At 42.2% G+C, this 11,815-nt stretch overlaps 1 pseudogene across 1 annotated transcript; it reads left to right on the forward strand.

The window, feature by feature from the left end:
* The first annotated feature begins 1,285 nt into the window (after positions 1-1,285).
* LOC308433513 (large ribosomal subunit protein eL42-like) lies at positions 1,286-1,600 on the forward strand (annotated as a pseudogene). Its single transcript has one exon. The product of its transcript is annotated as a large ribosomal subunit protein eL42-like (transcript).
* Positions 1,601-11,815: the final 10,215 nt, after the last annotated feature.

Here is an 11,815-nt window from a genome sequence, read left to right on the forward strand (position 1 = left end):
GCAAATGGTACAATGCAGGATGAGGAAAGAAAGGTATTAGTTTGGTTTTCCTATTTTTAAAAAAAAATGGATGGATACCATTGCTTATCTTAAAGGCTGCCATAAAAGATTCAGAAGAGCAGATGTACCCAGGACAATATGAACATCTGGTAGATGTGAGCCTCCCTCCTTCTTTTCTCCAGTCCCCATTCCTAGACAGACTTCAGGTTCATCCTGATACTTCAAAAACCTCTCCAATCTATGTGATTCTTAATTTACTTCCAATTAATATTTTAGAGCAAAAGAAGCCCTCTCGGTGTTGATTAGAGGGGATTCCCTTGAAAAGTAAGACTGGGTTTGGTTAAAAAAGACTAGTCGTCCCCTGATTCACTGTGTCTCTGCTGCTTCTCTAGATGGAGCCTGAGCTCTGTGTGCTTTACAGCCCCTTGGCTGTTTATTTCCACTAGTGTCTAAACAGATAGAAGCAACGCCATGCAGAGTTAGGATGCAACATGTATTAATCATTAGGCCTAACAAGGGTCTAGTTCTGAATTTTGAGCTCTGAAGATACATCGTGCATGGAAATGGTGTGTGTGTGTGTGTGGTGTGTGGTGTGTGTGGGGGGGGGATGTATGTGTGTTTCCTGACTTTATTCAAAGCCATGAACAGTGGTCAGCATGCTCTGTGGGGCAAATCTACAGCTACGACATGTGCTACTGAGCTCCCGGGTTTTAGGAACAATTTTGTGGGTTTATGTGTTTCCAGCCTCCTCCAGCAATAACTCAGGTTATTGACATTATCACCGCTATCTCCATGGAGATTATCTCCAGTGCAGATTTATGTTTTACTAGTTTTTTTAACAGTAACTGAAACTGTCCAAGAATGCGTTCGTTCTAGCTCTGTATAGATATCTTGATTTTTGATGATAATGGGATATATTTAGTTTGATTACTTATAATCTCCCTTTGAACGTGGAAGATTAGCATATCTTTTATCAAAATACACGATACATTTAAAAGACAGAAACCAGAGGCAAGAAAAAAGGATGCCTGCCACCAGAGGCCACATGCTTGTGGTAACTGGACCTGCTGTTTCATCATGAGCCCTCTGGCAGCTGGCTGGAGCTGTAGTTCTAATCAAAAGAACAAATATACCAGAAGCATTCTAGAACTCTCTCTGGAAAACAAAGCTATTTTTAGCCCTACATTCTAAAGAAGATGCATTATGGCTGTTCGGCGCGTGTGGTTGAGGTAGCCATCGCTGCCGCCGGTCTCTCGTTTTCATCACAGACATGGCCACTGCAAAGATGGTCAACGCACCTAAAACTCAAAGGACTTTCTATAAGAAATGTGGCAAGCATCAGCCTCACAAGGTGGCCCAGTATAAGAAAGACGAGGATTCCCGTATGCCCAAGGAAAGCGGCACTACAACCGGAAGCAGGGTGGCTGCCGTGGGCAGACAAAGCCGATTTTTCAAAAGAAGGCCAAAACCACAAAGAAGATTGTGCTCAGGCTGGAGTGTGTTGAGCCCAACCGCAGATCAAGACACACTGGCCAAGAGATGCAAGCATTTTGAATTGGGAGGCGACAAGGAGAGAAAGGGCCACGTGATCCAGTTCTAAAACTTGTGTTCTCTGAGAAGAAAATACTGAACCAGTAGAGAAATGACCTGCTAAGAATAAACTTATTGTTAATGATTTTTAATAAAAAAAGAGAAGATACACAATGATCTGTGAACAAAATCTTCAGTAATTTTACAGTGGTTTTCGGATTTGAGGTTTAGTGGCAGCTCACGAATGCTCAGGGCACAAGGTTAAAAGAACAACTTTGAAGTGATGACATATTTAAAATGTGGAGGCCGATTCTGGAATTCAGCTGATCCACAGGAAGAGTGAAGAGGGCTTGGAGAAGGGAGCATCCCTTCTTATAGCTCCCAGCCCAGCTGCTGGAAGAGCGTGGGTATAGCTCAGTGGTGGGGAACTTGACTAGCAAGAACTGAACCCTAGGAACTGTCCAGACCAGTCATATCTTTACACAAAAGCCCATGAGGCTGTGTTTCTACCTTCTGAATGAACCAGGAGGCTTTGGGGAATCAAACAAATAAGCAGCCATAGATCCGGAACCCGCCTCTTGCTCTGTGCTGCATTCTATCCTATCTGCACAGGAGATGTGTCTGTAGATCTATGGAACATTGTCTTAAGAATGATCACATCAATCTGACTGTTTAGCAACACTAGATACGAAAGCAGAAGAGGCTGTTAGGCTGAACTTTATTTTAGTCTACCTGGGTTTTCTACACACCTTCCCATCCCAAGACCCATGTGCCATGTAAACAGGGGTTTTCCTGATCCTTTATACCAATGGTTCTCAACCTTCCTAATGCTGTGACCTTCCAATACGTCCTCGTGTTATGAGGACCCTCAACCATAAAATTATTTTGTTGCTACTTAATAACTGTAATTTTACTAGTTGTGAATCATAATGTAAATATTCATGTTTCCTGATGGTTTTAGGCTACCCCCTGAAAAAGGTCCTTGAACCGGAAAATGTGCAGCAACCCCCAGGTTGAGAACCTCTGGTATAGATTCAGGAAAGCCTCCTTAGTGTGGGTCCCCTAGTTCAATGTTCAGTGAGTGTCCTTCAGTTGTAACTAAGTGGTTAGTATCTCTTTCTTCCCTCCAGACAAGAGGGAAAGGAATATATTTTTTTCATCCCCACTGTCTGGAATAGCACCTGGTTTAAAGGTCCATTCCCAAGGCCTACTCAATAATTACTAGATGTATATGTAGTACTATTTGTCAATATTTCTTTGTATCATAAATGACCATTTGATTGATTGGGAGTAACCCCATACAGTATTGTGCTAGGTAATAGGATATCATTCAATCTTTAAAACCACCCTAGACACATATGAGCAAAGTACAAATCTACACATATATGAAAATATCATAGAGAAGCTTGTTACTTTGTATGCTTACTAAACTTCTTTAAAAGCCTATGAAAATATGGTGATTAACTCTGTGTGGCTCATGGGAAGACAGGCATTGTGATGATAAATAAATTCCCAGGGTCAGCTGTTCATGCTAAGGCCACAGTTAGCTCTCAGACAGCCTGGTTATTCTAAATAATTGAGGCCCTAAAATCAAATTACCTTAGGGGTCTTAGTAATTTCACCCCTCACAGAAGGCCTGTTTCGGTGCATGCTTAACTTTGTGTACTCATTTTAATCCCCCCTCCTCCTTCGTCTTCTCCCCCTCCCCCTCCTCCTTCTCCCTCTACCCCCTCTTCTCCCCCCCCCCGTGTCTCTCTGCACTTGTATGTGCATGTGTGTGTGTCTATGTGTATGTGGAGGTCAGAAGTCAATACCAGGTTTCCTCCTCCACTCTCCACACCTCATGTTTTGAGGCAGCATATCTCACTGACCCTGAACAAACTGGGGAACAAACTGGTCAGTGAGCCCCAGCAATCTACCTGTTTCTGCCCCAACCCCAGCCCCCAGCATTAGAGCACAGGTGTGCACCACCTAGCCTGGCATTTTCCAACACTGCTGGGGATCCAAATGTCTGTGCGAACCAGAAGCTCATCCCCCCCAGCCATCTCCCTAGGCCCTGATCTGCCTTTCTTCCTTAAGAAGCTGGAGTTGAATATTGCTTCTTGGATCTCCCGCCCCCTTGGAGAAATTAAAATGTGTTTTTTAACAATACTGTTATCCAGCACATTCTGTGTATTGCATTCATTTTCTTAATACTCCAAGAATTTACACGGCTGTTTCCTCTGTGCCCTCCGTGCCTCCCCCATGGAGAAGACGCCTATCCCAACAGCCTTTCAACTGTTCAAATACTTTTGTAAGTCTTTCCTGCACTGCCTTTAGAACCAGCCAGTTGCTTCTTAAAAATAAATCAATCTGAACATATCTTGTTCATCTTTATCCCATTCAATCAGCCCTTTGCCTGCAGACATGCTCAATAAATACTTTCTGAATTCAATATAATGGGATTAAATTCCAAAGCTCTGAATTACACTCGGGCTGAAGACTCATTACCACTAAGCATTCATCTGGACAAAACTCAAGGGGTAAAAAGATTAGAAAGAAAAATCTTTTAAATGAATTCTATAGTGTGTGTGTGCATGTGTGTTATTAGCAATGCTTATTCTAAGTTTAACTATGAGCATAAATTAGAGGAACAAGAAAACCAAAGCTTTTGATATGAATATATGTTGATTTTAACTTAAGAAAAATTACCGTTTTCTTTTAGCTGCACATATCATGCCTCAAGGACGAATTCCTTAAAGATGCTGCTAAATATTGCCATTTGGGGATTGTGTGTATAACTTTCAAAAGAGAAGCTTTGGAAAGGGATGGCGGATTTAGATGAGTGTACATTCTGTAATGTTTGTCTTCAGGAATCCACTACTTTATAATCAGGCTTCTATTTTCATTATTTTTATGAATATAAGCCATGACATGCATCCTATGAGAGACATGATTTTAAAAATAAGAGAAACAAACAGATGACACTTGGGTCAGGGCGTGGAGCCAGCTGCCTGGGGAGTCGTCTCCAAAGCTGGCCCCTGATGAGTTCTGTGAAACAAGGCAGCACAATGGGACTATCAACAGTATTGAGCTTTGCTTAGCCAAGGAAGATGCTCTAAGCAAGATGTTCATCTAACTGAATGGAGTCAGTTCCTGGAGGTTTCCGTGATTTGCCTCCATAGGCAGTGGAACGAGGGCCTGTTGAACTTTCAGACCAGAGCACTGAGAGGGCACACACAGGCGACCCACATCAATACACATATATTTCTGTCAACTCCATAACCAACTAAAACAGCCACACCCTTAACACAAACTGCCCGTAACCCAAGGGCTAATTAAACACAAACAGCGTTGTTATCACTCACCGCTGGATGGAGTGCTGTCTGGGAAGGGTGTTCTAGGGGAGAGTGCCCTGTCAATAGTGGGGCTTTCTATGAAAGAAACCTTCCTAACCTTACTGATGGAAGAACATTAGGCGTGACTGAGAGCTCTAGGCCATTCGGAGATTTTATGTTGAAGAAGGCCGGTTACCAACTTCTTCCCAGCCTGGGCCTGAGAAGCAGTATCCACTGTGGCTGAGTAGACATCGACCAGCAAAGAAGCTGGGGACAGTGGGAAGCCAGCGCTGGTTCCTTTTGCCACTGGAGAGGAGAAGCGAGCGTGGGGCTCCGTCGTAAAAAAGAAAACATTGTAAAGTGCCTGTTTATGTGCTGAAGTAATTTCTAATTAGTGGAGGCAGGGAACATGGTCCGCTGTGGTTAAAGGAGGGGGCGTTACACCAGGACAGTGGCCACGCTGTTCCTTCTGCTTAGCCTTCTCCTGTGACTAGCTGCAAGTCACCTCACTCCTCTCCCAGAGAGCTGCCAGCTATATAGGACTTGGATAAAATCCCCCCATTCATTCATTCGTTCATTCATCTTGAGCATCTGACATTCATTGTCCTGCCCCCCCCCCCCCTTAGTATTTGGACTAATTAATAGCATCCCTCTGAGGCCAAAAATTATTCAGAAGATGATGGTGCTTTTAGCTCAGGGTGACAGGAGGAGGCACACAGAGCTGAAGTGATTTCCCTCCAGGGGCTGGAATCCCTAAGTGTGGGTAGAAGCTAACTAATCATGGGTTATCATCACTCAGCCCCACACCCTCCCAGACCACACCAGGGAGCTCACAGGGTGCCCTGAGGATAAATGACTGTTTATTCAGCTTTGGGGACAACTTCAGATTAGGTGCTAAAGAAATACAAAGCATTAGTAATACAGATGGGGCCTTCATTTGCTCACAACCGCACTCAGACTCCTGACACCTCAGCTCACCAATTGCTGCTACTTCCTGGCAACCCCTCCAGTGAAGTCGGTCACAAGAACAGGGCTTTTGGGACCAGGATAAATTATGACTCCTTCGTTTTATTCGTTAATTTTTCTCTAGAAAAGAAAAAAAAAAACAGTATGCTCCTTGTAAAACAAAATTTAAATCATCAAGACGTTCACATTGAAAAGTAGGAAAAATTACTATGTTCCTTTCTCAAATTTTAGTTTATGCCCACCCCAGACACTCACTGATGCTGCCTGGTTTCTTAGAGGAAATCACAAAAGTAAGGACCAATTCGTGAGAGGGCAGAAGGCTGCGTCATTCCCAGCTGCGCGCCACGTGACTGGGTTCTTTAAGGTTCCTTCGTTTCCTCTTCTGTCAGACCGAAATACCTACCTCGGGCAGACACACTGAAGATTAATTAAGATGCCTGCTTTGTAGTAGATATTGTTTCTAGGAATATATATGTGGATGCCTACATTTTCCAAAAATCATTCAAGGCTTCATGTTTACCAAGAGTCTACTGGTACCCAACCTTCTGCCACGGCCGAACATCCTTCCGTATTACTTTGCAAAGATGGATTGATGGTCAGAACAGTAACAACCAGCTGACCTCTTCCCTGAGCGGTCGGAAAGAATGTGCTGGATAATAAAAGTACCTGCCAGGAAAAAGCAGCAGAAGGGAGGGGCTTTTTAGTGATACGGAAGACAACATGGCATTGGCATCCTTAGCATATCCCTACCTTCAAGCCTTTAAATAAAATGGCTGGACAAAAATAAAAATATCGGGAGAGGGGTGCCAAATATCAACAGACTCTTTGCTGTCCCTTTAGAATGTGTTAATATTAGCAGTGCTTTAAGAAGCACGCTTGTACATTTTATTTATTTGTTTCTTTCTTTCTTTCTTTGTTTTCCCCTCCTGGTCCACCCTCCAACTATTCCACATCCCATACCTCCTTCCTGCCCCATCACAGGGATTCCCCACCCCACCAGACCTCTAAACTCCCTCCAGACTCTTGAGGGTTAGGTGCATCTTCTCTGACTGAACCCATACCTGACAGTCCTCTTCTGTATGTGTGTTGGGGGCTCATATCAGCTGGTGTGTGCTGCCTGGCTTGTGATCCAGTGTCTGAGAGATCTCGGGGGTCCTCCTACTGGGTTGCTCTCTTCCTCAGCTTCTTCCAGCTTTTCCCTAATTCGACCACAGGGGTCAGCAGCTTCTGTTCCTTGATTTCTTGCTCCTTTGCTTTGTGTCAAGGAGCTCGGATTACCCAAGATACAACTGGCAGACCACATGAAGCTCAAAAAGAAGGAAGACCGAAGTGTGGATGCTTCAGTCCTTCTTAGAAGGAGGAGCAAAATATTCACAGGAGAAAATAGGGAGACAAAGTGTGGAGCAGAGACTGAAGGAAAGGCCATCCAGAGACTGCCCCACCTGGGGATTCTTCCCATATACAGCCACCAAACCCAGACACTATTGCAGATGCCAAGAAGTACATGCTGACAGGAGCCTGGTATAGCTGTCTCCTGATAGGCTCTACTAGAGCCTGACAAATACAGAGGAGGATGCTCAAAGCCAACCATTGGACTGAGAATGGGGTCCCCAGTGGAGGAGTTAGAGAAAGGACTGAAGGAGCTGAAGGAGTTTGCAACCCCATAAGAAGAACAATAATATCAACCAACCAGACCCCTCCTCCAGAGCTCCCAGTCACTAAACCACCAACCAAAGAGCACACATGGAGGGACCCATGGCTCCAGCTGCATATGTAGCAGAGGATGAACTTGTTAGACATAAATTGGAGGAAAAGCCCTTGGTCCTGTGAAGGCTTGATGCCCCGGTGTGGGAGAATGCCAGGATGGGGAGGTGTGAGGGAGTTGGTGGGTGGGTGGAGGAGCATCCCCACAGAAGCAGGGGGGGGATGAGATGGGGGTTTCTGAAGGGGAAACCAGGAAAGGGAATAATATTGAAATGCAAATATAGATGCAAATATGTATATGTACATACACACACACAGACGCACACACACACACACACACACACACACACACACACACACACACACACACACAATAAAAGGAGCATGCTTTCTGTGTCCTCTCTGCTCTGAAGTTAAGCATTACTTTGACGCAGCATGGAATTGAAATTTTTAAAACACTCCATATGTGATTTTTTTTGTTGACATCATTGTCACTTGCAGAGATTATTTTTCAGTCTCCTAAGATTATTTAACTTAATGCATATTTAACAGATCTTTTAAAAGGCACATGGAGGCCAACATTTGATGAATTTATAGCTTGAATTGAAACTGAAACCTGCCACTAATTTTCTTTTCTTTTTAAAGAGATCAACAAAAAAAATAGAAGTTCTTAGTGGAAAAGGTCATGAATTAAACAAGACTGGTAAATATTTTGACGATAGTCAACAAAAGACTTGGGTTCGAGACCTTAAACTAGGTAACAAACAAAAGGAAAACATATTTCACAAGAAGCATGTCTTTAAATTGCTGGACACTGCACTACACCCTGTGGGCAGACAGTAAATACAGCCATTCCTCCTTTAATGAAATCATAGGACCTAGGACTAATGCCAGCATTGTAGACTAAAAATGATCATTAAAGTATTAAGTTATATATACTCTATAGTTTTGTAGAAACTGTTTTATATATATTGCTTTTTTAATAATTACCATTATATACTTATAAGCATTTTAAATCTTGCCTTAGATATTTAATGTTTAATTGCCTCTCTGAATCTTTTGAGTTTACACTTGTTTATGATTGAACCTGAGCCCTTTCCTTCTTTACAAACTCTTATGTTGTTTTCACTCACTTTAAGGGGATAAAATAGCAAAGAGAATTAGCTGATATTTTGGTTCAAGAACATTTATTTGTGGGTGCTAATTTACCACCCCAAAGGTCGCTAATAAAAGAAATAAAGAATTGTCAACCATTTAATACTTTTAACTGGAAGGTGCCTTACTCTGTTTGTCCAAGTGTAGCATCTGTAGTCTCTCAAGATTAGGAGACACATTTGCTGATGCAGCTTAATTTTCTTTTCAGACTACCTTGTGAATAGATGGTGGTGTTATGCAATGTGTTAGAGCACCCTGGGAGAACTAAAATTAGATTTCTCAAGTTACAGAATTATCTTTCAGGGCATTTGAAAACGGCTGTGGTATTTCAGAAGAAAGTGTCTTTTATCTCTAGAATGGGCCTCCTTTAGTCCTGGGAGAAATCCCTGTCAAGCAGATGGAAGACAGAACAGTGTACACAGCACTTTTGAAAGCCTGTTAGAGTGGAACAGGCTTTGGCACATAAAGAGGGTCTATTATAAGACCTTGAGTTCAAAAATGTTAATAGTTTCTTATATGTATATTCCCTGATGTTGAAAAAACGGGGGGGAGGGTTATTCCTGAAACACTCTCTGCATCTTCTCACAAACACAGGGCTAATGGACAAGAAGAACAAAACAGACTGCCTTTCACCCTGCCCTGAACAGACTGGGATGCCATCATCCCAGCTGCTGAGACACTTGCTGATGTGAGTTTCCAAGCTATCAAGAGGGCTTCAAAACCCTCGTCAGACTTTGGTAGCCTGGTTATGCCCTGTGAGTCATCAGAGTTTAGATATGAAAACTTCTGGAAGCTGTTGTAAATAAACCATGAGGCTGATAAAGGTGGATTTCTAGGGTTTATCACTTTATACATGCTCTATGGGAGTCTTAGGAGGAGTCGTAGAACGTGTACACAAAGTCGTATGATACTTAATTTGCAACAGTACAATGCTGCCATATTCTTGTCCTTGTAGATGGACTTCAAATTATATAAGCTTCATTCTCTGCAGAATCCGAATCTGTCCTGGTTCCAAGAACAAGCACGTTGTGTTTTCTTCCCCGTCTAAGCTTTTGGGATAGCTCTGCTTAATAGTTCAACCTTGTCTTTGTTACCATCCTACAGATTGAAAGAGACTGAGTCGACTATTGAAATGGCAAATGCACAAAGTCCTGATAAATTCCTGGAGCAGCCAGTTTGAGGGTGTAATAGCTAACCAGTGGAACAGTGGAACAGAAAGCTGGATGACCACACATATGGAAAGGGAAATGTGGGTCAATACAGAAGGATATCCAGGCTCACCTTGGAAGAAGACTCTTAACAAAGCAATGTGTACAGGGGCAATTGGAGTTAGAGCCTTTCTGAGATTACAAAAACTGAAGGTCAGGAAGATCAAACTGATATGTTGTGTAAGGGTGTAAAACCAGCTAGGAGAGCTTTCAGGGAGGCAGCTGAAGGCTCCCTGATTTCCCACCTTCATCCTGAGAGTGTTCCAGAAGAGACAGAAGTTCCCATTAAGGAAAACTCAGCAAAAGCAGGGAAAAGGCAGCTTTAGTTTGTGTTTGTTGAACTAAGGACCCACTTGTATGAATGGTGGATGGCTTCCCAGAGTTATTGTCTGAGCAAGAAATATCACACTTGACCTTCGCCAAAAGGCCAAGAAGTGATGAGCAAGAAATATCAAAGGAGGTTTGGAAGTCAAAGCTTTACTGTTCTCCATCACCATCTGATCCATGCATAAGAGATGAAAATTGGGACAAATCGACTTGTGGTGACAGAAGTCAGAAAAGTATTGAGGAAGGGCTGGAAATGTGATGAGAAAGTCACAGGAGAACATCACTGGTTCAGTATCTTTTGTCATAAACACAGTTCATCGGGCCAACACCGGAGAACCACATAGCACTGTCTATTAGCTAATACTGAACAAAAATAAAGCAGATACGAGTCATCAAAATATTCACACAAATAAACCTTAAATATAAACAGTGTGGAGACATGAAGATTTTCAAGTTGATTCAAGGAGGTGAGACTGTTTGTCCTGTGGAATGGGAACGCATTTCCCAAATACCCAGTATCATGGGTCTGTCTTCCTTCTGTCTCTCACTATCAGTGAGAAAGAATGCTGCTGGCAGACATGGGGATATTATCAGGGAAGCAATAATATTGTTACTAGAAAAACTGGCCATTGTTTCAACAAAATTCATTCCTAGTCACAAAGTCCCATTGCCTTTCCTCATGTCTTCTGAGACCCCAAGCTGTCTGCTGCAAGGTTGTTTGTCCTTCTGTGTGGCCCTGTGACTTCAGGAACTGTGTGTTCCAGTTCTCAGAATTCTGAATCAACATGGCCAATCCTGAGTACATTAAGTGTGCAAATGTGTCTTTCACAAACTCTTAAAACTTGTGTAATAACAACTTAACAGACTTATGTTAAAAATAAATAAGTAAATGTAGAGCACACTCATAACATGTGGGCAGCACCAACTAGACTTGGTGAGGTGCTTGTATATGTGTGTGTGTGTGTGTATGTATGTATGTATATGTGTGTACATGTATATATATATATATATATATATATATATATGCATTTACATATACATATATACATATATATGCATGTACATATACTTTGTTTATGCTATGAAATTGGGAGGGGAAGAAGATGTTAATATAACCAAAATACATTGTGTATCTGCATTAAATTCTCAAATAGTAAATAAATAAAATTTAAATTTAAAAATACATGTATATGTCCACATAAAGGAAATGGAAACTTGTGGTAAATTAATGCTATTCCAGAAATAACCTTCATACTTGTCTCTTGTTTTGGCTAAAAAGCTGACACAAGAGAATCCTCAGAAGCTCAAGGATCTGGTAGCCTGGTGTTTTCAGAGACCACCACCAACGACAACAACTAAAAGGACACCTCATCCACCTTATCTCACACAAAGCAGAATGTCAGTACCAATACTCAAAACTGTCTTGTGACCACCATGTAGTTGAAATGGCACATAGCACAAGCATGCACACACAAACACAAACACAAACACACACATAAGCACACACAGATATCCTAAGGACTTTGGTCTACATCTTCTACAACATAGTCACTCAAAGGGAGCACAGATTTATGATAAAGCCTAAAACTATAAACCTTCTAAAAAGAA

The sequence above is a fragment of the Micromys minutus genome (assembly GCF_963924665.1).
Source record: "Micromys minutus genome assembly, chromosome: 20".
NCBI lineage: Eukaryota > Metazoa > Chordata > Mammalia > Rodentia > Muridae > Micromys > Micromys minutus.